The following is a 24,011-nucleotide window of genomic DNA, read 5'->3' as shown; positions in this document are numbered from 1 at the left end:
AAAGGATCAGATCTTCTATTGCTAATAAGAGCTCTATAATGCATGAAAATTTATAGAAAGGCAAGATTTTGAAAAGAATTAAAATTTCTAATTTTCTGGGCATAAATCAATCTCCACTTATAGCAAGCTCCATAATTTACAGCCATCTATCTTGTACCTTTCTCTGAGTCACGTGGCACAAAGTGCAAAGCATCTTACCTCGTCCTGCACGTCCTAGTTGCCAAATTGGAGAAAAACTGATTTGATGGACAGACCACTCACTGGACAAGGAATTGTCTGGATAGCCACATTCAGAGAGTTGCACTTAGCAGCTCAGTGTTCAAGTGGAGACTGGTGATGAGTGGCGTTCCTCAGGGACTGATGCTAGGACCAGTGCTATTTAACATCTTATTAGACAGCACGGACAGTGGGATCTAATCCATCCTTGGCAAGTTTGCAGATGACACCAAGCCGAGTGGGGCAGTCAAAACACTAGAGATATTAAACAGGATGGGACCCAGTACCAACGCCTGGGGGACACCACTTGTAACAGGTTGTCAGATGGACTTAACTCCATTAACCACATCATGCTGGGCACAGCCCTCTGGCCAGTTCCTTACCCAAAGTATGTTATACCTGTCCTGGCCACGAGCAGCCAGTTTCCCCAGGGGAATACTATGAGAGACCGTGTCAAAGGCTTTGCTGAAGTCTAGGTAGACTACATCAACAGCCTTACCCTCGTCTACCAGCCTCGTCACCCAGTCGTAGAAGGAGATGAGGTTGGTCAAGCATGACCTGCCTTTCATGAACCCATGCTGGCTGGGCCTGATCCCCTGGATGCCACATACGTGCCATTTGATCTTACCCAAAATGATTTGTTCCATAACTTTTCCCAATACCAAGGTCAGGCTGACAGGCCTGTAGTTCCCCTGATCCTCCTCATGGCCCTTCTTGTAGATAGGGGTCACATTGGCAAGCCTCCAATCCTCCAGGACCTCTGCAGTTAATCAGGCATGCTGAAAGATGGAAGAGAGCAGTTCAGCAGTCACTCCTGCCAGCTCCCTCAGCACCCGAGGGTGGAGTCCATCCAGTCAAATGGACTTGTGGCAGTCCAGGTGGAGGATGAGCTCTTTAACTGTCTCCACTTGAATCACTGGGGGTGTATTTTGCATTCCGTCCCAGACTTTCAGATCAGGTCATAAAATGCCCTGAGGATAACCAATCTGCCTATTAAAGGCAGATGTAAAGAAGGCATTGAGCCTTCTCTTTATCCCCAGTGGCCACATTCCCTGGTGCATCAAGTAAGGGGTGGACATTTTCCTTGGTTCTCCTCTTACCACTGATATATTTGTAAAAGGATTTTTTATTCTCTTCTACTGCAGTGGCCACTCTGAGTTCAAGTTGGGCTTTTGCCTTCCTAACTTCCTCCCTGCATACCATAGCAACTTCCCTGTAATCTCCCCAAGTAGCCTGTCCCTGCTTCCAGAGGACACAGTCTCTCTTTTTCTTCAGGAGTCTCAACAGTAGTTTCTGGTTCATTCACACTGGTTTTCTTCCCCTACGACTTGCCTTATGACATTCAGGGACAGCCTGTTCTTGTGTCTTTAAGATTTCCATCTTGAAGAGCATCCAGGCTTCCTGGACCCTTAAGGAACAACTCCCAAGGGACCCATGATACAAGTGTCCCAAACATGTCAAAGTCTGCCCTCTGGAAGTTCAAGATAATAGTTTTGCTAGTCACCCATCTGATATCTCCAAGAATATAGAATTCTACAATTTCACAGTCTCTCTGCCCAAGACAGTGGCCAGCCTTCAACTTTCAACTGTCGTAAGTGCGAGATTCAGGAAAGAAAGACTTTGTGTTGCTTGAGGAGGATCTAGTCAGAGATTTTCTAGGCAAATTCAATGCACAAAAATCCATGGACCCCAAAGGGAGGCATCCATAAGTGCTAAGGGACCTGGCAGAAGTCATCGCCAGGCTTTTCTCTATCATCACTGAATGGTTGTGAAAAACAGGAGAGGTGCCTGAGGACTTGAGGAAAGCAACATCACTCCAGTCTTCAAAAAGGGCAAGGAGGACCCAGGAAATAACAGGTTTGTCAGCCTCACCTCTGTCCATGGGAAGGTAATAGAACAAATTATTCTAGATGCTATTTCCAAGCAAATGAAAGAAAAGGTTATCAGGAGTAGTCAAGATGGTTTCACCAAGAAGCAATTATGCTTGATCAATCTGGTAGCTTTCTATGATTGTCAAGACCAGCTGGGTAGATAACGGGAAAGCAGAGGATGTTGTGCACCTTCACTTCAATATGGCTTTTGAGACTACTTCATAACATCCTTGTAGGCTAGCTTAGGAAGTGTGAGATAGATGAAGGGACAGTGAGATGGACTGAGAACAGGCTGACCTGTAGAGCTCAGAGAATTGTGTTCAACAGTGCAGTCTGGTTGGAGGCTTGTACCTAGTAGTGTTCCCTGGGGGTCAGTACTGTGTCTGATCTTGTTCAATGTCTTCATCAATGACCTGAATGGAGGGATAGAGTTCACCCTTAGCAAATTTACTGGTAATATAAAGCTGATTGGAGTGGCTGACACAACAAAATAAAATACTGTGCTGCCATTCAGTGAGACCTAAGCAGACTAGAGAGTAAGGCAGAGAGGAATCTTACAAGGTTCAACAAGAGCAAGTGTAGAGTCCTGCACTGGGGAGGAACAACTGCATACATCAGCACAGGTTAAAGGCTGGCTTGCTGGAAAGGAGCATTGTGGAGAAGGACCTGCATGTCCTGGTGGATAACAGGTTGGCCATGAGTCAGTAGTGTGCTCTTGTGTCCAAGAGGGCCAAAGATATCCTTGGGAGCAGTAAAAAGAGCTTGGCCAAAAGGTCAAGGGAGATAATCTTCCCTATCTACTCTGCCCTGATGAGGCCACATCACAAATTATGTGTCCAGTTCTGGGCTCCTCAACTCAGGAAAGATCAGGATTTCTAGAGAGAGTCCAGTGGAGGGCCACAAAGATGATGAGGGGCCTGAAGGCCTGGAGCATCTCTCTCATGAGGAAAGACTGAGAGAACTGGGGCTGTTTATCCTGGAGAAGACTGAGGGGGGATCTTATAATGCTTATAAATATCTAAAGGGCAGGTGCCAAAGTGGAATGGGGCAAGCTCTTTTCAGTGGTGCCCAGTGACAGAACAAGGGGCAATGGGAACAAGCTGGAACACAGGAAGTTTAGTGTGGACATGAGGAAAAACTTCATTACTTTGAGGGTGCCAGAGTACTAGAACAGGCTGCCCAGAGATGTTGCTATTCTGGAGATATTCAAAACCCACATGGATGCTTTCCTATGTAACCTGCAGCAGGGAACCTGCTTTAGCAGGAAGCTGGACTTAATGATCTACAGAGGTCCCTTCCAAACCCTGTGATTTTGTCAGGCATTGGAGTAGGCTCCCATCCCAGGAACTGGTCATGGCACCAGGCTTGACAGAGTACACTAAGCATCTGGAATGTGCTTTCTGACATATGTTTTGATTTTTGGGTGCTCCTGTGTAGAGTTAGGAGTTGGACTTGATCATTATGGGTCCCCTCCAACTCAGTATGTTCTATGATTCTATCGTTCTGTGATTACTGATCATTAGTAATTCTTCCATTTTAAAGGAACATGATAGGTTTTCATTGTTAAAAATAAATGCTATCACAGAAAACATTAAATAACATTGTGTTCTACCATATAATAATTTTAATCCCCTTTACTCTGAAATTCCTATCTCATCTTTGACCTGGTGAAGTGAGGTCTGTCTATAGGTAACAGTAAGTCTGGATATTTAGATAAAAGGACTTGAGTCTTGTGATTAAGGGAAAATATTATTTATAGTTTAAAAAACCCACAGCACAAAAAAAGTTTTCTTATTTTATCTGCTTAAATGCTATTTGGTAAAATAATCTAGTAAAGCCACTGGCATTACTTCGGTATTAAATTATACATCAGGCTCATATTACCTAAACTGTTTTTATTTATAATGGAACCGTGTGTCTCACACACACACATACACCCACACAAACACACGCACACACACAAAAGAACATTTATTGTGGATCATTTAACACACCATCTGTACATTTCTTAAGAATGAAACTTTCATCAGAGTGTGACTTTGTTTAGGATACCAGTCTGGGTTTCATGCCATGGTTTAATTCACTCACAATAAAATCACGCTTGCAGTTGGCAGATGAAATATGGAATAATGAGGTACTTACAGAAATTAGATTTCTACATTATAGTATAATCAGATTTTAATGAAACAAGTAACATATACCATTCATATAATTTTGGTTTATGAGAAACTTCATTTGATTAATGCCAGATTTGTTTTGGTTGCCAAAAAGAACTGGGATGATTTATTCTTTGAGGTATAGCATTGTTTTATCTGCTTAAAATCTATAATGACATTATATACAGTTTGTATTAATTCTTTCCTATTGGATAATTGTTGGTCCACAGCATTATTTAAAGTGATGAAGAAGCAACCTTAGCTCATTCTGCACTTTTTAATTTCATGCTTGTATTCTGTAAAATCTTTTCCATAAATTAATTTTCAACAGAATGTGGTTGCAACACAAAGCATAAAACTTAAATATGTATTGATTAAAATTGTTTCCAGAATCAATGAAGCTAGAATTTCTTGTGAATGTGTTATCAGTCAGTGTAAACTTTGCTAATAAGGCATGTATTCTTACAGTAGTGAACTTAGCAAGCCAAGTTAGAAATAGGAAAGTCAGCAATATTAAGATAAGTATCTGAATGTTTGCAACAGTTATTGTGATCTTAATTGCCAACTTCTATTCATCCATGATCAAATCTGTGATGTCTACAAAATATCCTTGGCCTACATCCTCATTTCTTTCATAGAAATACAACAAAGAAAACAAGTTGGTATAAATACTTATGTCTGAGTTTTTGCTGCAGAACTTTAGGAACCTCATTGGATTCTTCATTTAAAGACTAGCTGTTATAGTCTCTTACAAATATTACTCAGAAATACATCCTGAAAAGGGAAAATAAGATCTTATATATGTCTTAAAGGTGTCTTATCTCTTCAATGATATAATATGATGCCTAAGCCTTTAAATAAGGTATGAAAATGGTCCCAACTGTGTATGGTCCAAACATCTCCCCAATACACCTGTATACAAGAAAATAAAGATTAAAACTGTAGTAAACTTCTATGGAAACACACACTTGTCTAACCAAGATACAGTTATGAGGGAAAGTTCCCCATTTTAACCTTTTGTATTATAAGCATAAATTATTTCCTGAGTGATTTGGTTTTTCTTCCATACTTAGGCCTCAGAATCACTTACAGATTTAATTCCACAATATGAGGTTTTGTCATCCTGGTATCTACAGTCCAGTATTTTGTACAATACATAACAGGGTGGATGAACAATTGGGTGTCTTGTAGGCAACTTATGAAGCAATTTATGAACGAACTTGTGAGGATTATAAATAGTGAAGCTGTGCAGGGAGAAAATTAAAAAGGCCAAAGCCAAGCTAGAACTGAACTTGGTCATTAGGGTGAAAGACAACAATAAATATTTCTAGAGATATATCAACAGCATGAGGAGGGCTAGGGAGAATCTCCATCCGTTGCTGGATGCAGAGGGCAACACAGTTGAGTGGGTCCAAAGAAGGGAAACAAGGCTTGTGAAGGGCTTGGAGAATATGCCCTACAAGGAGAGACTGAAGGAACTGGGGTTGTTCAGTCTGGGGAAAAGGAGGCTGAAGGGAGACCTTATTGCTCTCTTCCAATATCCGAAAGGTGCTTACAGCAAGAACAGGGTTGGTCTCTTCTCACTGGTGACAGGACGAGGGGAAATGTCCTTACATTGCACCAGGGTAAGTTTCGATTGGATACGAGGTAAAACGTCTTTATAGAAAGGGTTTTTAAGCACTGGAATAGGCTCCCCAGGGAGGTGGTTGAGAAACAGTTGAGGTTTGTTCAGCCCAAACAGAGGAAGCTGAGGGAAGGCCTTGTGGCTGCTGCAGCTCCTCAGTGGGGGAGCAGAGGGGCAGTGCTGGGCCCTGCTCTCTGGTAACAGTGACAGGAGTGACAGACACTGAGCTGCATCAGGGATGGGTCAGGTTAGGTGTCAGGGAAAGGTTCTGCATCAGAAAGTGGTTGGGCTCTGAACAGGGTCCCCAGGGCAGTGGTCATGGCTCTGAGCTGCCAGAGTTCCAGGAAGCAGGCAGATAGAAGTACACTGTCAAGAATTAGGAAGATTCAAACAAAGATGTTTGAAAAGGACATGGAAAAGTCACAAATGAGAACAGAGATTCAGTAAAGTGCCTCAATAAGAGATAAGAGCTAGGACTGTGTACTTTATAACAAAAAAAACCCCAAAAAACAAAAAACAACACCCACCCTGACAGGTGACTTGTTTATGGCATATAAGAAGCATAAAAGTGAACCCTCATTCCACTAGGCCAAAACTGAGTTACTTTGCAGCACATTAATCTCTCAGAGAAAGAAATAACTGGAGACAAAACCTGGAAATCAAAGCCACTTAAGTGTACAGTGAAAACAGAATTTACTGTAAAAATAGTTAACTTGTGGAAATCTGAAAGGAAGAAATGTCTTCCACAGGTGACATCAGTGGTGATCAAGTGCATAAATGTCCATTACCGCCAGTCTGCTATATAAGTCTTGTCTTTACATAGTTTGGCCCTTTAACTTCCATATTTAAGCAAAACTATCAAATACATGCAAAGTTAAGCAAATATCTCACATTAAAAAAAAAATACATATTTTACACTGTGTTTGGCAGATTGTGGCATATATTAATTTATGCAAATCGATTATTCAGTTATTAGCAGGAAAAGTATATTATCCTTTCGTTTATCAGCTGTTTTAAAAGAATTCTCTGTCTTTACAGACTTACTGTTAGTAATCTTCATATTAAGATTTTACTTTGAAACATTCCTTCCAACATTTTTTATTCTATTAAGTGGAGTCTCCCTCTTGGAGATCTTCAAAAACCCAATGGAGGAATTCAGGGACACACTTTTGCTTCTTTTGCTCTTCAGTGTCAGATGCCATTCTGTCAGACTGCCCCACTGCTTCCATCTGTCACACTGCAACAAAATATGATGGAATAATAGTGGGAAGGTTCAGCCTCTACTACCAAACCACCAACATTCACCTCTGGCATTGTGGTTCATCACCATAAATCAGGAGGCATTGCTTTCAGAGCAGCTCTTGTGTAGCAGAGAATGTGTAGCACAAGAGAATATTTTATAAAGAAGGCATGAACACTTCTTCCATCAGATCACCACCAGAGAAGTAGGAAGAATAAAGTGAACACTGTATAATGTAGATCAAGATTATCTAGATCAAGAGAAATAAGTTACACTCAGGAACAATAACTTCATTTTCCTGTTACACATAGTGCCTGCTCTTGAAGTCAAAGGTGGTAAAGAACTGCATGAGCTAATGCAGATGAGAAATTCAGGAAAATATGTTCTCAGCACAATCTAGTACTCAAGAAACTTCATTAATGGTGACAAGAGAGATCAGCAGTGATCCTTGTAGCCCATGTACCAAATGCAACATTAGTGCGGTACACTATGCAAGTATTTACATTGGTTGGAATTTGGGAGACAGGCTACATTCTAAGACTGCCAGCAAAGGAGCATCTAAGAAGGTGAACAGCTTCATTCATCTCCCTTTGCTGCTTTTACCAGCAAGAACAAACCCTGCAGGTACAAAACAAGCTCTGATACTGGAAACAAACTGAACAGGTTGTGACAGCAACTGTACAAATTCAAGGTATTGCTGCCATGCATGAATGAGAAACTAAGTGCAAAAGCCAGCAGTCAGCATTACAAGGCAATGTACACAGTGCAGTTACATTTTGAAAAGTGAAACAAAGCTGCATCTAAAGCAACACAGCAACTGAAAGGTAATGATTAGGGATGACATGCATATTATCAGAATCTATATTGTTACAGCATCTTCCAAAGACTACCACAAGATCATCTTTTTTTTTTTTTTTTTAATCTTAGTCAAGTAGGACTGAATGATTAGGACAGGAAGTCCATGGTTTTGTTTTTGTTTTTGTTTCTCCTTGTGATTGTTCCAGTAGACATAAAATGAGGATTAGATTATCTGTGAAGGACCTGGCCATGGAACTGAACTAGCTGAGGCAGCAGCTTTTCAGTACAATGTGTTAAAGTTTGGCCTTTGACATGATTTTAAAAACATGTGATAGGGCAGAAGTATTGCATTTCTGACTGAGGTACTCCATAGAAATAATGTCTCCATGAGATATAAGAATGGCCTACGCCATGATCAACCTTATCAGGGATATGTTCCCTGCAAAGGAAATAACAAACTTCTGTGATAGTTACATGACATTGTAGCTGTTGGTCTTTTTAAAGCATATCAAAAATCTAAGCTACTTCAATGACAATTTTTAATATAACTATATTTAGTTCTCTCATAAGATAAATCACATCTTGTATTCTGTGCACTTCAGAATTGACATCCATAGAATATGCTCACAAAGTTAATGTTGTATTAAGAGCACTGGCCTGCAATTGGTCAATGTGTGCCCCGGTGGCGCAGTGGTAGGAATGTCGCTTGCAACACCGGAGGCCCGGGTTCGAATCCCCCCTGTGGTGCAAGTGGTAGAAGTGCCGCTCTGCTACACAGGAGGCTCAAATCCCGGGGGTTGGACTTGATCTCTAAGGTCCCTTCCAACCCGCACGAGACTGTGATACTGTGTGATAATATCAATGGTTTTCATTAAATATGGAGAAACATAAAGGACATGCACAAGAAGCCTGGATGCTCTTTAAGATGGAAATCTTAAATGCACAAGAACAGGCTGTCTGACATTAAAAGTGTCTTACGTTACAAAGGCACCCACATCATTAAGCAGTGAACCCACATTTTCCCTAATCATCCCTTTATTACTGTCATAATTAAAGAAATCTTTCTTGTTGTTCTTAACCTCTGTCACCACATTTAATTCCAAGAGGACCTTAGTCTTCCTTGTCACATCCCTGCACACCTTGACAATGTTCCTATATTCTTGCCAAGGGCCAGACTTCTTATCCACGTTGTTTAGACTTTCTTCTTCCATTTGTGTTTTTCAACTGGCTCATTGGTCATCTTTCTGGGTCTCCTGCCAACTTTGTGTGATTTCATACTCATAGGGATTTACTGATGTTGAGCTTGGAAGAAGTGCTTGAATGTCAACCAACTGTCTATAGACCACACTCTTTTTTCCTACCTCCCATGATGTAGTGGTGATACTGTTTCATAGCATAATTTGTGCAAAGCTGTGCCTCTGCAAAGTTCTGTACTTTGATTCCTAAGAGTCATTTTCAGAGGTAAATATTTTCACCTATGGATGATTAGCTCAGATTGCTCATTGTAATAATTTGTCTTAAGCTTATTTTTTTCACATTCTGTCAAGACTGACCATTTCAAAGAAGAAGAATTACTCATATGCACTGCTGAAACACATCTTTCACTCATATGGTCATTTCATGCAGCCAGGAGATATATTTGAAGGACAAAACCCCCTGGCTATTATATATTTTTACTTATGCATTGCACTCTGTCATACCATTAGACAAATTATATTGCAACACTGATTACTTGGACCAACAACCAGAAAACATCTGCTACAATAAATGTATTCCCATGTCAAATAATAAATGCTTTACTTTAAAACATCTCATGGATTTTGCAAATCCAAAGAAACAAATACAAAAATGACATTTTCAATATATTACTTTCAAAGCTAACTCACTTTGTTTACATTGTTTCCATAGAAAGCATGAGCTTCTTGCCAAATTAGAGGACCTTTAAGAGTACAATAAAACCGTTTGATCTTGTAAAATACTTAAAATGTTAATCAAGAACAAAGCTCTAGTAAAATACAGACAATGGGAAGGGAGTCGGGAGAATAAAGGAGATTAAAATCTTCAGCTGACACACATGGATACTGCTTCATGTACATGTCTTAAGAGGAAACTGACTCCAGCTGAGGTTCTTTCTTAATTTTGTTGTGAAATATAAAGTGATAAGTGAGGATGGACATACATAGTGCTTGTAAAAATTTAAAAGCACCAGAAGAGTCATTGGTTATAATTTTCTTGCTCTGCTGATCTATCTTCTCAGAACATCTGATTGTTATACACTCAGGGAATAGTCCTAGCTGCTTTTGATTAATTTTATGAATCTTTATGCTCATATCTTACTGGTTAAATCAAATTCTTTAGCTCTTACTATGAAATTTCTAACCTATAAAATGCTTCAGGCAGTAATATCAAAAATCCAGTTCAGTAAAACATTATAATACTGCAGCTATCTTTGGTCGTTTTTTACCTGGACTAAAATTCTAAAGTAAAAAAAAAAAGTCAGTGTATACATTCAGCATTTGTGTGTATTTTTTCAGATTTGCACAATATTAATACCAAATATGTGGATAACATACATACATTCTTTCTATACATTACATAATCACAGAATTATCAAGGTTGGAAAAGACCTAGGTCATCCAGTCCAACCATTACCAATACTTCCCGGCTAAATCATATCCCTCAACACAACATCTAAACGTTTCTTGAACACCCCCATGGTCGGTGACTCCACCACCTCCCTGGGCAGTGCATTCCAGTGCCTCACCACCCTTTCCGAAAAGTTATATTTCCTAATGTCCAGCCTGAATCTCCCCGGCGCAGCTTGAAATCATTGCCTCTAGTTCTATCACTGTCTACACGAGAGAAGAGGCCGACCCCCAGCTCACTACAACCTCCCTTCAGGAAGTTATATAGAGCAATAAGGTCTCCCCTGAACCTCCTCTTCTCTAGGCTGAACAATCCCAGCTCCCTCAGCCGCTCCTCATAAGGCCTGTGCTCCAGACCCCTCACCAGCTTCGTAGCCCTCCTCTGAACACGTTCCAGGGCCTCGATGTCTTTCTTGCAGTGAAGGGCCCAAAACTGAACACAGTACTTGAGGTGCGGCCGCACCAGTACTGAGTACAGGGGGACAATTACCTCCCTGTTCCTGCTAGTAACACTGTTTTTGATGCAAGCCAGGATGCTTTTGGCCTTCTTGGCCACCCGGGCACACTGTCAGCTCATGTTCAGATGAGCATCAATCAATGCCCCCAGGTTCATTTCCTCCACACAGTCCTCCAGCCACTCCGCCCCAAGCCTATAGCGCTGCCTGGGGTTGTTGTGGCCAAAGTGCAGGACCCAGTATTTGGTCTTGTTGAACCTCATTCCATTGGCTTCGGCCCAGCTCTCCAGCCTATCCAGATCCCTCTGCAGGGCCTCACTACCCTCAGGCAGATTGACACTCCCCGCCAATTTGGTGTCATTCGTGAACTTACTGAGGGTGCACTCAATGCCCTCATCCAGGTCATCAATAAAGATGTTGAAGAGGACAGGCCCCAGCACCGACCCCTGTGGAACACCACTCGTGACTCGTCTCCAACTGGATTTAACTCCATTTACCACCACTCTCTGGGCCCCGCCCTCCAGACAGCTCCTTACCCAGCCGAGACTGTACCCATCCAAGCCATGGGCTGCCAGCTTTTGCAGGAGAATAGCATGGGAGACAGTGTTGAAGGCTTTGCTGAAGTCTAAGTAGACCACATCAACAGCCTTTCCTTCATCCATCAGACCGGTCACAGGATCGTAGAAGGAGATCAGGTTGGTCAAGCAGGACCTTCCCTTCATGAACCCATGCTGGCTAGGTCTGATCTCTAGGTTATCCCACACCTGCCTCATGATCTCCCTCAAGACAATCCGTTCCATTACCTTCCCCGGCACCGAGGTCAGGCTAACAGGCCTGTAGTTCCCCGGATCCTCCTTACAACCATTCTTGTAAATGGGAGTCAGGTTGGCAAGCCTCCAGTCTTCTGGGACCTCACCCATTAACAAGGAACGCTCAAAGATAGCAGAAAGAGGCTCAGCGATCACCTCCACCAGTTCCTTCAGCACTCTCGGGTGAATCTCATCCGGACCCATGGACTTGTGACAGTCCAGTTGGAGTACTAATTCCCTGACCTCTTCTTCCAGAATCACAGGGGGTTCAGTCTGCTCCCCAGCTGAGACTACCAGGTCAGAGCATGGGGAGCCCTGGGAATAACTGTGATGACTTTTAAAGACAGACGTAAAGTAGGCATTCAGAACCACTGCCTTTTCCTTATCTTCTGTGTTCACATTCCCAGTCTCATCCGGCAAAGAGTGGATATTCTCCTTTGTCCTCCTCTTACTGTTAAGGGATTTGTAAAAGAGTTTCTTGTTTGTTTTTACCCCAGTGGCCAGCTTAGATTCAAGCTTGGCTTTTTCCTCTCTGATTTTCCCTCTACACATCTTAACCTCTTTGTAGTCCTTCCAAGTTGCTCTTCCCTCCTTCCACAGGCGGTAGATTCTCTTTTTTTTCCTGCAACCTTAAGAACAGCTCTGTATTCATCCATGCTGGTCTTCTTCCCTGACAGCTCATTTTGCAGCTCAGGGGGACCGCCCACTCCTGCGCCTTTAAGATTTCCCTCTTTAAGAGCAACCAGCCATCTTGGACCCCTTTCTTCGCTAAGACTGAACGCCAGGGGACTGCCCCTACTAGTCTTCTGAACAAGTCAAAGTCTGCTCTCCGGAAGTCTAAGGTGGCAGTTTTGCTATTCTCCCTCCAGGCTCCACCTAGAATCAAGAACTCTACCATTTCATGCTCACTCTGTCCAAGACAGCCCCCAACCTCCACATCTCCCACCAAGCCTTCACTGTTTGTGAACAGCAGGTCTAGCGGGGCAGCTCCTCTCTTGGGCTCTCTCTCCAGCTGCATTAGGAAGTTATCCTCTATGCATTCCAGGAACCTCCTAGACCGCTTCTTCTCTGCCATGCTGTATTCCCAGCATATGTCAGGGAAGTTAAAGTCACCCATGAGGACAAGGGCCGGTGACCGCGCCTCTCCTGACAGCTGCTTATAGAACAGCTCATCTGCCTCTTCATCCTGGTTTGGTGGTCTATAACAGATGCCCACCAAGATGTCTGCCTTGTTAGCCCTTCCTCTGATCTTTACCCATAAGGATTCAACCACATTGTCCCCAGTTGCAAACTTTGCAGCATGAAAGCATTCCCTGACATAGAGAGCCACGCCGCCACCCCTCCTTCCTCGCCTATCCTTTCTGAAGAGTTTGTAGCCATCCATTGCAGCACTCCAGTCATGGGAGCAATCCCACCATGTTTCCGTTATGGCAACTAGGTCATAGTTTGCCTGCCTCACAATGGCTTCCAACTCTTCTTTGTTGCCCATGCTGCGTGCATTGGTATAGGCACACCTCAGCCAAGCCCCTCTCCTCGCTCCTAATCCCAATGCCACTTACTCAGGCTTATCCCTAGAAGACCTGGTTTTACCCCTTTCCCCCTTCATAGAGTCATCCTCCTCCGTCACGAAGGCACAAGAACATGGGTTCTTACAAGCACGTCCCTCTCCTGCAAGCACTGGGTCGCTACGCACCGACTTTGTGTTAGCGACCCCAGTTACACACCCGTCCCCCTTCATACCTAGTTTAAAGCCCTCTGAATGAATCTGCCCAACTCTCGGCCTAAGATCCTTTTAAATGGTGGGAGAAGCCACTCCTATCAGTTTCTAGCTGGTCCAGTCTACTGCAGACAGAGCCAGTGTCAAAGAACCCATACCCCTGACGGGCACACCAAGCTCGGAGCCAGGTATTAATCTACTGGCCCATTATATTAAGTGCCTGGAAAGAGGAAAGCTGGAGGGAAAGAGGAAAACACAGCTTGTGCTCCCAAACCCTTTACTTGTCTCCCCAGGGCTCTGAAATCTTTTTTCAGAGTCCTAAGGGAAGTTCTGTGTAAATTATCATGACCAACCTGAAACAACAGCAGAGGATAGTAATCAGTGGGCCTGACTAGGGAAGGAAGTTTCTTCTTTACATCCTTTACTCGGGCACCCGGGAGGCAGCAGACCTCCCTGTGCAGAGGGTCTGGTCTACATATTGGCCCTTCTGCTCCCTTCAGCAGAGTCACCAATGACAATAACCTGTCGTGTTTTCCTATTTGATGATGTATTAATTTTAGGTGAAGACTGGTTAGACTTGGGAAGCATCAACTGAGGAGATCCATCATCACCACCATTATCCAGTTGTCCCTGCAGAGCACTGTACCTGTTCCGCAGTTGCAGCTGGGGGGGCCGGGGACTCACCGGGGTGGCACGCCTGCATTGACGAGCAGGGGCCTTATGCCACTGACCTACATCCTCCAATTCTTTGCCCTCGTTCCCAGGGGGGTGAGAGGACAGTGGGTTCACTATAGCAGGAACGCCATCTGCATGTAGGTTTCCCTCTGTTACCTGTTTGCAAGGCAGAAGGGGGTGACATTCTCCATGCAGAGCCTCATCCAGCTGCCAAGATCTAGGAGCTGAGAGGGCTTGGTGCCAGCAGTCAGTCTGCCTCTCAGAGTTCCTAATGCTTCTCAGCCTCTCCACCTCCTCCTTCAGGTCAACTACGAGGCTGAGCAAGTAGTTAACCTGGTCAGAGCATACACAACCACTGCGTCTCTCACCCAGCACTGCAAGGGCCAGGCTCTGGCACTCAGTACACCCAGAGACCTGCACACCAGCATCTCGGGTTGGGGGCTCAGTCTGAGTCTCCTCAGACTTTTTGGTAGCAGCCTTCCGATCAGGCATGTGCAGGACCTCAGTCTGGGTCTCCGCAGTCTTCTTGGTTGCTGCCTCCCTTTTCTGAGAGCATGGGACCCTTGTCTGGGCCTCCTCAGTATTTCTGAGTATTTCAGCCTTCCGCCGGGGCACAACCATGTCTAAGCAGAATAGTTACCAGCACTGAAACAGGAAGTCACGAGGTGCACGGACCCTGACCCCTCCTGTCCGTCTCTGGTGGCAGCGACGCGTCGCTGTCCTCCCTGTGCCTGTTTAAATCTCCCGCAATTGCCTTTTCAGCCCACACACTGCTGCTGATAGGTTGCCTATTTTACAGTGTAGATATTCATATTCTTCTATCATCTGTGTCAGTACCTTCTTCAGCTTTATCAATATAATTCTGATGCTTCTGCTATTGCTTTATTCTCTGGTACCCAAACCTGTATATTTTTTAGTTTCTTTCTCAGAGGTCGTATTATTTTTTGCTTCTCCTCTTGTGAATTTGTTTTGGGAAGAACTGTGAAAGGAACAAAGTTTTAAGGTGCCTACACTGCAAAAAACATGAGTTACCTAGCCACATCAATGGTAGAAACACTAAGGGATGGAACAGGGTGTAGCATCAGAGTATGCAGGAGAGTCATGCTGGGGCTGCTGTCCCTGGTGCCAGAGCCAGGCACACGCTACACGCTCCTAATATGCTCTATTTGATGCTCTGGGTACTTTCACCTGGTGTAAACACCAAAGCCAAGATGAACAACAGCTGCCTCCATAGCATCTTCGGATGTGGTGCTCAGAAATATGATTTAGCAGAGGGTTATTGAGATAGGGTATTATTGTTAGGCTGCGGTTGGACTTGATGATCTTTAAGTTCTTTTCCAAACAGAGTGATTCTATGATTCTATGTGATTATTGTTATATTACTTATACAGATACGTTGGGGAAATGGCCTCAGGTTGTGCCAGGGTAAGTTTAGGCTGGATATCAGGAAGCATTTCTTCACAAAAAGGGTTGTTAAGCACTGGGATAGGCTCCCCAGGTTGGTGGTTCAGTCACCATCTCCAGATGTGTTTAAAAACTGTTTGGATGTGGTGCTCAGGGACATGATTTAGCAGAGGGTTGTTAGAGTTAAGGTAGTATGGTTAGGTTGTGGTTGGACTTGATGATCTTTAAGGTCTTTTCCAACCTGAGCAATTCCATGATTCTATGATTCTAAGTTATATTTTAATCCACAACATTTCTATGTTAATAGTCCAAAATAATTCAATTTCATTTATAAATTTCAGAGAACATGAAATCTCCAACATTTCTGTTCTCAAAAAACAATGTAGGTGTTAAGATAAAATCTCAAAGAATCTGTCTACCTGGGTAGGGTGTTCTGTTTTGTTTTGTTTTTCTTTGGTTTGTTTATTTGTTTGTTTGTGACAAGCTACACATTTTCTTTATTTCGTTTCAATTTAGCCTATTTTATGATGGAGTAAAATAACTTCTAGGTAATAGACAAAAAAATAAAAAAATAAAAAAGTCATTAATTTGTGCCCTGGTGGCGCAGTGGTAGGAATGCCGCGTTGCAACACTGGAGGCCTGGGTTCAAATCCCCTGTGGTGCAAGTGGTAGAAGTGCCGCTCTGCTACACAGGAGAGGAGACTCGAATACCGGGGGTTGGACTTGATGATCTCTAAGGTCCTTTCCAACCCGCAGGAGACTATGATACTATGATAATACTTGTATCTCTCTGCACTATGAGAAAATTAACTTGAAAGTAGTCAGCCAGATCTTCAACTACTATAAAATCTCCCTGTAAAATCATACTGAAGATTTACATTTATTCACTCATGAGAGATTTTTTTTAAAAGAAACCTTTTAAGATGGCATGGCTCTGCTGCACTCGTGCTCTGTCATACCATTTGCAGTGTCCAAATGGTGTGTCCTAGACAATGGACTTTATTGTATTGAACCATTGCTGCTTCACTAATGAATGCCAAGCTCTAATAAAGTTTGTTTAAATATTTATCTCATGGCTTACACTTTGCTCTAGGTCACTAGCTATAGTTTAAATCCTGCTGTGGTCTTTCCTTTCTTCCCATGAGAATGTCCTTGCTTGAGTTGATTGATTGCAGATCTTACTTTACTGAAAGTAATTCTTTCTTATGAATGTCAAGAAACTAATTTCTTCAATTATTTCTTCATCAGTGTCATTCTTTTATTGTATAGCCATCACTAATCACAATAAAATCTATTACTACTACTTATTATTAACACCAAGTGTGGTGAACTTGTCTGTATAACTGAATGAAAATTACACTGGATTGAATTTGACTGACAATTTTTAGCTTTCCATTAAACATTACTTTGGATAGTATCATCTTCCTTTTTTTTTTTTTTTTTTTTTTTAATTTGTTTGTTTTTCCTAGATTTTACATGATAAGTAGATGTGCAATGAGATATATGAAACCCACCAATTTAGACTGTTTAAAATATATTTCTCAGTTTTCTTCTCTGTTTAAACAAAGTGTATTCTTCCTTCAGTTACCCAAGATGATCATATTTATTACAGAATCACAGAATCAAAGAATTATCAAGGTTGGGAAAGACCTAAAAGATCATCCAGTCCAACCATCACCAATACTTCCCAGCTAGATCATATCCCTCAACACAACATCCAAATGTTTCTTGAACACCTGCATGGCCAGCGACTCCACCACCTCCGTGGGCAGTGCATTCCAGTGCCTCACCACCCTTTCTGAGAAGTAAAATATTTATTCTTCATTCAAAATTTTCCTTTTGGGGAAATTAACTCCTTAGTTATGTTTTCATAAGTGCACACAAACTCCAATCTGGAATGATTTAGAAAAAGCTGAAAAAGTAGCATTGTGAGCTGTAGGCAGTCCATGTAGCTCCTGGAATGCATCAGAGATAAATTCTTGAGGGAAGCAGTAGATAGTTGCACAAGGAAGGGTGCAGTGCTAGGCCTATTGCTCACCAGCTCAAGTGAACTGATTCATGACATTAGGATTGGAGGCTGCCTGGTCTGTAGTGACCATGCAGTGGTGAAGTTCCCATTCCTGAGGGATATCAAACAAAGAGTACTTTACTGAGAACTGGGACTGCATTACCTATTTTTCTCAGTTTCTGCAGAAAATATGGTTTTGTCATTCTTTGCCAAGCTCTTTTGGAGCTTCGTAGGAATAACAGATGGGGCACTTTTCAACTTCTGTCTCCTACTTGCCCTGTTTCATTTGATCTGGTTTATTTAATGCCAAATCAAAGAACTCTTATGAAATGTAGGATTTTCTGATTATCTTATAACTACTGCTTCCAAACATCCCTTGCATGTATCAAGGACTTGTCACAAAAAAGGAGGCAGTATCTTACTGTTGTATGTTTCTATGTTGTTTTCATGCATACCTTCTGACAGTCTTACTCTAACTGAGTCTCATATGTGTGTGGGAAGTAATGAATTAACAGTCAGCTGTTCCATAGTAATCCCTTGAAACTGAAAGCAACTTTCCAGCTGCAATCAAAACTAACCAGGTCTTCTATTACAAATTTCATTCATTTTATACCTGCTTCTTTCCTTGATTACTTAATAGATCTCAAGTAATACTGTATTTTAAGGATGTCTTCATTATATGTAACTGCTCAACTAAGAGTTTCTGAAAAGACATTTTAGACAGTAATTTGTTTCTTCTTTCTTCAATATTCCTTGTATGTATGTAGTTTCCAGTCTTGTAATAAGTTCAACTGCTTGAGCTGATGACTGAATTTTTGAACTGGACTACACTGTAAAGCCTTTCTGATGTGACTTTTGAAGCAAATAATCACAACCTACTAAATTAATGAAACTTTGTGAATTTACAAACAGATCTGCAAACAGATATGTCAAGTAGATAGGTTCATGAATGTCTGCTCTGTGATGACAGAAAGTGGTAATATCTTTTATTAACAATTTCATCTAACATCATTATTTGCATCCCTGTGTTGAAAACAAAAAGCATTTATCTTAAATGCTATGTGAATTACAGTCCTTTCTGTCAGAAGATTTTAAAAATATTTTTTCTGTATTTTTCTTTGTACACTGTCTGTAGTCCTGAGGAAATCACTGCGAGTATCTGCAGAGCTTTGTTTTGAGACTCAAAGATCTAGCTTTTGTTGTTGATTTTATGACTTTCTGAAATATCACGTGCTTCAGGATTGCCTTCTTCTCTTTGAGCAACCTGGTCTTTTTGAGCGATGTGGTCTAGAGGGAGGTGGCCCTGCCTATAGCAGGGGGTTGGAACAAGATGATCTTAAAGGTTCCTTCCAACTCAAGCCATTCTATGATTCTATGATTCTCCTCTCCACCCATTCCTGTTCTTCACATCTTATCCAATCATTTATCTCATATAATTTTCCTGTAACCAGAGTTAGGTTTCCCTCTGTAGCAAGGATACTGCCACAAACCTAGATAGAGCAAAACATTTCCCTTGATTTTCTCATCTCCTGCCAAGTGCCTAGTGGAGGGCAAAACTTGCAGAACACTTGCAGATTACAGGAACTATCCTCTGAACAAAACTGTACAGAGAGGATTATACTCCAGAAAAGCCCAGAAAAACAAGAAATACTGAAAATTAATTTGTACTGAAGATATGCATTTTCAGTATCTAAGGTTGATATTTGAAAATGTTTGGTTTTCTTCAGAAACAGCTGATGACCAAGATTTGGTCCTAAGTGGGTGAGGCATTGTACTTTTGTCACTGATTTAAGAGGAAGCAAGGTGAAGTCATCAGCCCAGGGAGTCCTGAGGAGGATAAGAAAAAAATCTTCTCAAGATTGTTTTTGTAGGATTTGAACAAAAATACTGATAAAGAGGTGGAGAGTCTGTGTATTTGTCCATTTTTCCAGAAGGAGGTGGACTGCAACTTAAAATTGTCCATCATTGACATGTATTTCAATTACCAAAAGTTAGTTACACATGAAGAAACAATGAAGAAGGGACAATAAAAACTAATTGTTCTCTTTTCTAAAGAAACATTAATGGCAGCATTATTGGTTTTGCATTTAGTTTTAGTTGTCTAATTTTTTAGAATTCAATTTAGTTGAATTCCTGGTGATAAATAATTTAATCCTATAAAGCTATCATTAGAGTTACTGACACCATAAATCACTGCTTTTACAATGGACATCTAAGCAAGCAATTTTTACTCTCTCAGTATTTTGAATTAACTGAATAAAAGTTAAAAGCATTTCCCCTAGAGATTTACAATAGAATTGGGTTTGGCCTTTGTAAATAAAAACAGATATTGTCATTAAAAAAATGTACTTCCAGCTGCTTTATAGAAATTACCACACATATTAATCTCAGAGGATTTATCTTAAAATGTAAACTTGTGGCCTTAATACCAGAGAAAGAATGAGACAAAGAGAATCAGGGCTGTGGTGCCTTTCTTTTCCCAGGCATAAGAAAGAAAACCTTTGGTGGGGGAGCAGTAGAAAGACATATGAGTGACTAGCAAAGCAAAGATGTATGCTACTTTACTACCTGTACAACAGCTTCTCAACATTTCAAAGAACTAAAGAAGGGAACTGTATTAAATTATGCATATTTTAAGCATACTTACAGTTGTAAAAATAGAAATCGCTGAATTCACCATATACAGGGCCAGAATTTCACACCTAGAACTCTTTAATTATAAAAGCAAACATTTAAGTTCACTATACATTTAGAGCTGTACCTAAGCATGAGCCAAATATTCCTTACTACTCCTGAGAGGTAAGTGGGAGCTGAATTTTAACTTAAATCTCAATTTAAGGGGGAAAAAATCTGAGGTAGACAAGAAAGAACTCTTTTGCCAAAATGCAGTTATGCTTCTGGACTACTATGCTATTAGTGTGTAAGATAGCATCTATTCCAGACTACGAAAGAAGGAAGCAACTTTCAGGTTTTGTATTTGGAAATAAGCAATCCTGTGAAAATATAAGTCTGAAAGCCTCCTCACAGGGACAGACTATGACAGCAGGGTGGTGCATCATGAAGTACCCTTTGGCCTCAGGAAAAATCTAAATAGGAAACTTGGCAAGAGAGCGCATGTATTTTGTACTTCCTAAAGCCTTTTTTTTTTTTCCCTGTCAAAAGAGCTAAATTATTCACACTATGCTAATAAAGTTCATTTGAGTCATCTGAGCAGTCTCCTCAGTTTGTTAATAAATTATTTAATGAAAGAGTGAATTTGGTCAAGCTGTTTCTGAATTAAACTGGCCATCTATATGAGAATAATCAGATAAGAAATAAAGATGAATTACAAGAAAGGGAACAGAAATGGAGTTGTGCTGAGAAATGAGAGCATCAGTACTCCTGCCTGAAAGGCTTTGGGGGTATTCAGCTGGAGAAAACAGGTGTGCTCACCTAAAGGTGCAAAAAGTTGTTTGGACCAAATATGGCAGATAAAGAGCATTCTGACATTAACTTCACTGATGCTCTCAGACCTAAATCTCCCAGGGAATCTACAGACAAGCATTGCAGGGGGCACTGATCCACAACAAAAACAGAAGGAGCCCAATTTAAATTGATATTCTACAAATACATCCATTCTTTTCCCATTTTGAAGTAGATACTTGCTTCCTATTTATTAAAATATGGAGAAGATTGCATAAGCCTTCCATATGTTCAGCCCTCCTCTATCTGTATAATTCCATTAATTCCATCCAACTAATATTTTTAAACAAAATAAGGAAATACAACTTGTTTTCTCTTCAGCCCTTAATTTTTCCATCATTCAGTTGACACAGCTTTTTACAATATCTCAGATGAAGTTGCACTTTTTTCATAAATATTCAAGTGAAAAGTATGTCCAAGACATTTCATAGTTGTACCTAAGGACATATCTGTCCAAAAGGCTGAGTTGCTTGACAGATCATACTAGCATAGAAGCAAAACAGCGAAGCTCCTTGGTTTAAGAATGGTGTTCTCACTACGGAAAGTATTTCCATATTAACCTAGGTCGATGTTTTTGATGGGAGATGAAGGAGTAAGGAATGAAATCTCAGAAGTAACTGCTACATTCTCTGCAAAGGAATTTCATAGTCATTTTCTATTCCTCACGTTAGCAAGCTAACTTGTCCAGTTGTGCCTTCTGTGCCTGCAGAACTTGACTATGCAGGGATGGTATGATCTCTTCCAAAGGTATGAACTTCTAGAAAATTTGATTATGTGCCTGAAGATCACTATGTAGGAAAAAAAATGCACTGTTCTTTGGGGAAGCAGTGTAAGAAGTCTTGAAAAAATATCACTGAATTTGCCTTTAAGTAAGAAAGGCATCAGTCATTCTGCCAACATTTTCTTCTGTATCAAATAGAAGTGCAAGAAAATATTCTGTGTTCAGAGAAATCCTGTGTCTGTGCCAGATGAAGAGAAGGAAGTCCATGTCTTTTATATATGTTGAGAAGACATCTCTTACATATTGGAAAGTGATGCACTGATCCTACAGGTTCTTCAAAATGAGTCATACCATTGTTTATGGGCTGAAGAATAGATATCAAGTACTCAAGTGGACAGAAAACAAATGACTACTAAGACAGCCCTTTAAAAGTTTCTGAGTATTGAAACATAGGTTGGCCAATATTTTCTTGACATATCTATGATATTGATGAGTATTAAAACAAGTTCTTATTTTGCCTCTAACATACAGGCAGATAAAGGGACCTGACATACATATGATGAAATGTAACTTTTGGCAATTTTTGTAACACATCCCAGGGCATTGATTCTGAAGTGTGATATAGCATAAAGACAATGTTCAATCCACTTTTTGTTAGTACCTTTACTTAAATATATCCAAGATAACTGATGACTTTTGAAATTCTTATATTTCTGCAAAGTGCTTTCAATCACTAATGTAAAATATGCTAATAAATTAATTTTGCTGTTATTTCAACATTCCATACTGTAGACCTTGTGGACTGAATATTAAGATTCAAGTAACAAGGAACACAACAACTTGTGGTAATTTCAACTCTTCTTACTACTTATTTTCTATGTTAAAATAATTGCCTAATAGTGTTCCTCATAATTAATTTGTATTAAACTTAATGAACAGAGCAACATCAATTGATTCTTTTAATACTTAGCAAGTAATCTGAATTCTGACTGACAGCTTTCATTTCTCCTATTTTGCTCTTCATTGTGGATGACTGCTAGCATTCACTGCTATCTGTACATCACTATTTATGGTGTGGGATGAGACTTATACAATTTATCACTTCAAAGCTGTTTTACAATGAGGCATAAAAATCTCTTTGACAGAGCAAAAGGAAAATTCTCTAAGTGCAGATAGTTGTGCCAAGTAGAAAGCAGTAAGTGTAGCAGAACCACAGTCCTCATGCACAGCAGTGCTCTGCATCACTTAAGCAAGGAAAGTAACTCAGGAGACAGGAAAAGTACTATGTGGTGATTCTTCACTGTCATATTCTACAGTGCCTCAATTCACAGGCTCCAAATATATTATTTACAGAATCTTGAAAATATCAGATGGCTCCTCTCCAACAGCTCTCTAATCTTACCCAACCAAAGCTCTAAGAACTGGTGGCAACCTTGACTGCAGATTTAGCATTTTCTTCAACATGTATCTCAACATTAACTTACAGTGGGAGGTACCATTCTCAGGCATTGGTTCTCAAATTTGACCACTTTTATTGTTCAGACACATGAGAAGGAGCCTCTACCGTGAGTAGGGAAGCCATGAACTTACATCTTTAATGTGCTATACTCCTCTGTTGCTCCTGACTCTCCATTACCACAACCAGTTATTAAAATATACCTTTATTATATGCAGATACAACCTTCAAACCTCTACCAAGTGTTGAAATATCATACATGGAGAATCTAAAAATTTTCTGAATATTTTATGTGAAGTTTTATAGAAAACATAAACCTTTTCCTCAGTAAATATGCCAAAAATATTTATAGCTAATATTAATCCGACTAAAATATATTTAAATAAAATGCTTATCTTTCTTTCCCTGCTAATCTAGTAGACACATCCCTAGAATCACTCCTCTTAAGGGTTATTACATTATTTGTAGTAATTCACATTAAAAATGTATTATGTCCTCAGGTCTCTTTATTATGATGTATTTTTATACAGTCTAGGTTATCATTAGGATCACAGTATGAAAGTACTTTTGAAGTAGAATTTGTCTGTGGAATTCATAGACTGAAATATGTATATCAATTATACTTATTTAATCAAAGCAAATTGTAGAGATTTCAAACATGATTATTTAAAATCTGTGAAGGCAAACACACATCGTTTCTTCTGGATTTTGATTTTTCTTTGTGAAACTATATATGGTATCATTGACATATACA

This window comes from Coturnix japonica, chromosome 1 (assembly GCF_054131305.1).
Source record: "Coturnix japonica strain WE chromosome 1, WE-NBRP24, whole genome shotgun sequence".
Classification (NCBI taxonomy): Eukaryota; Metazoa; Chordata; class Aves; order Galliformes; family Phasianidae; genus Coturnix; species Coturnix japonica.
The sequence above is the reverse complement of the archived record's forward strand: the minus strand, read 5'-3'. Positions refer to the sequence as shown.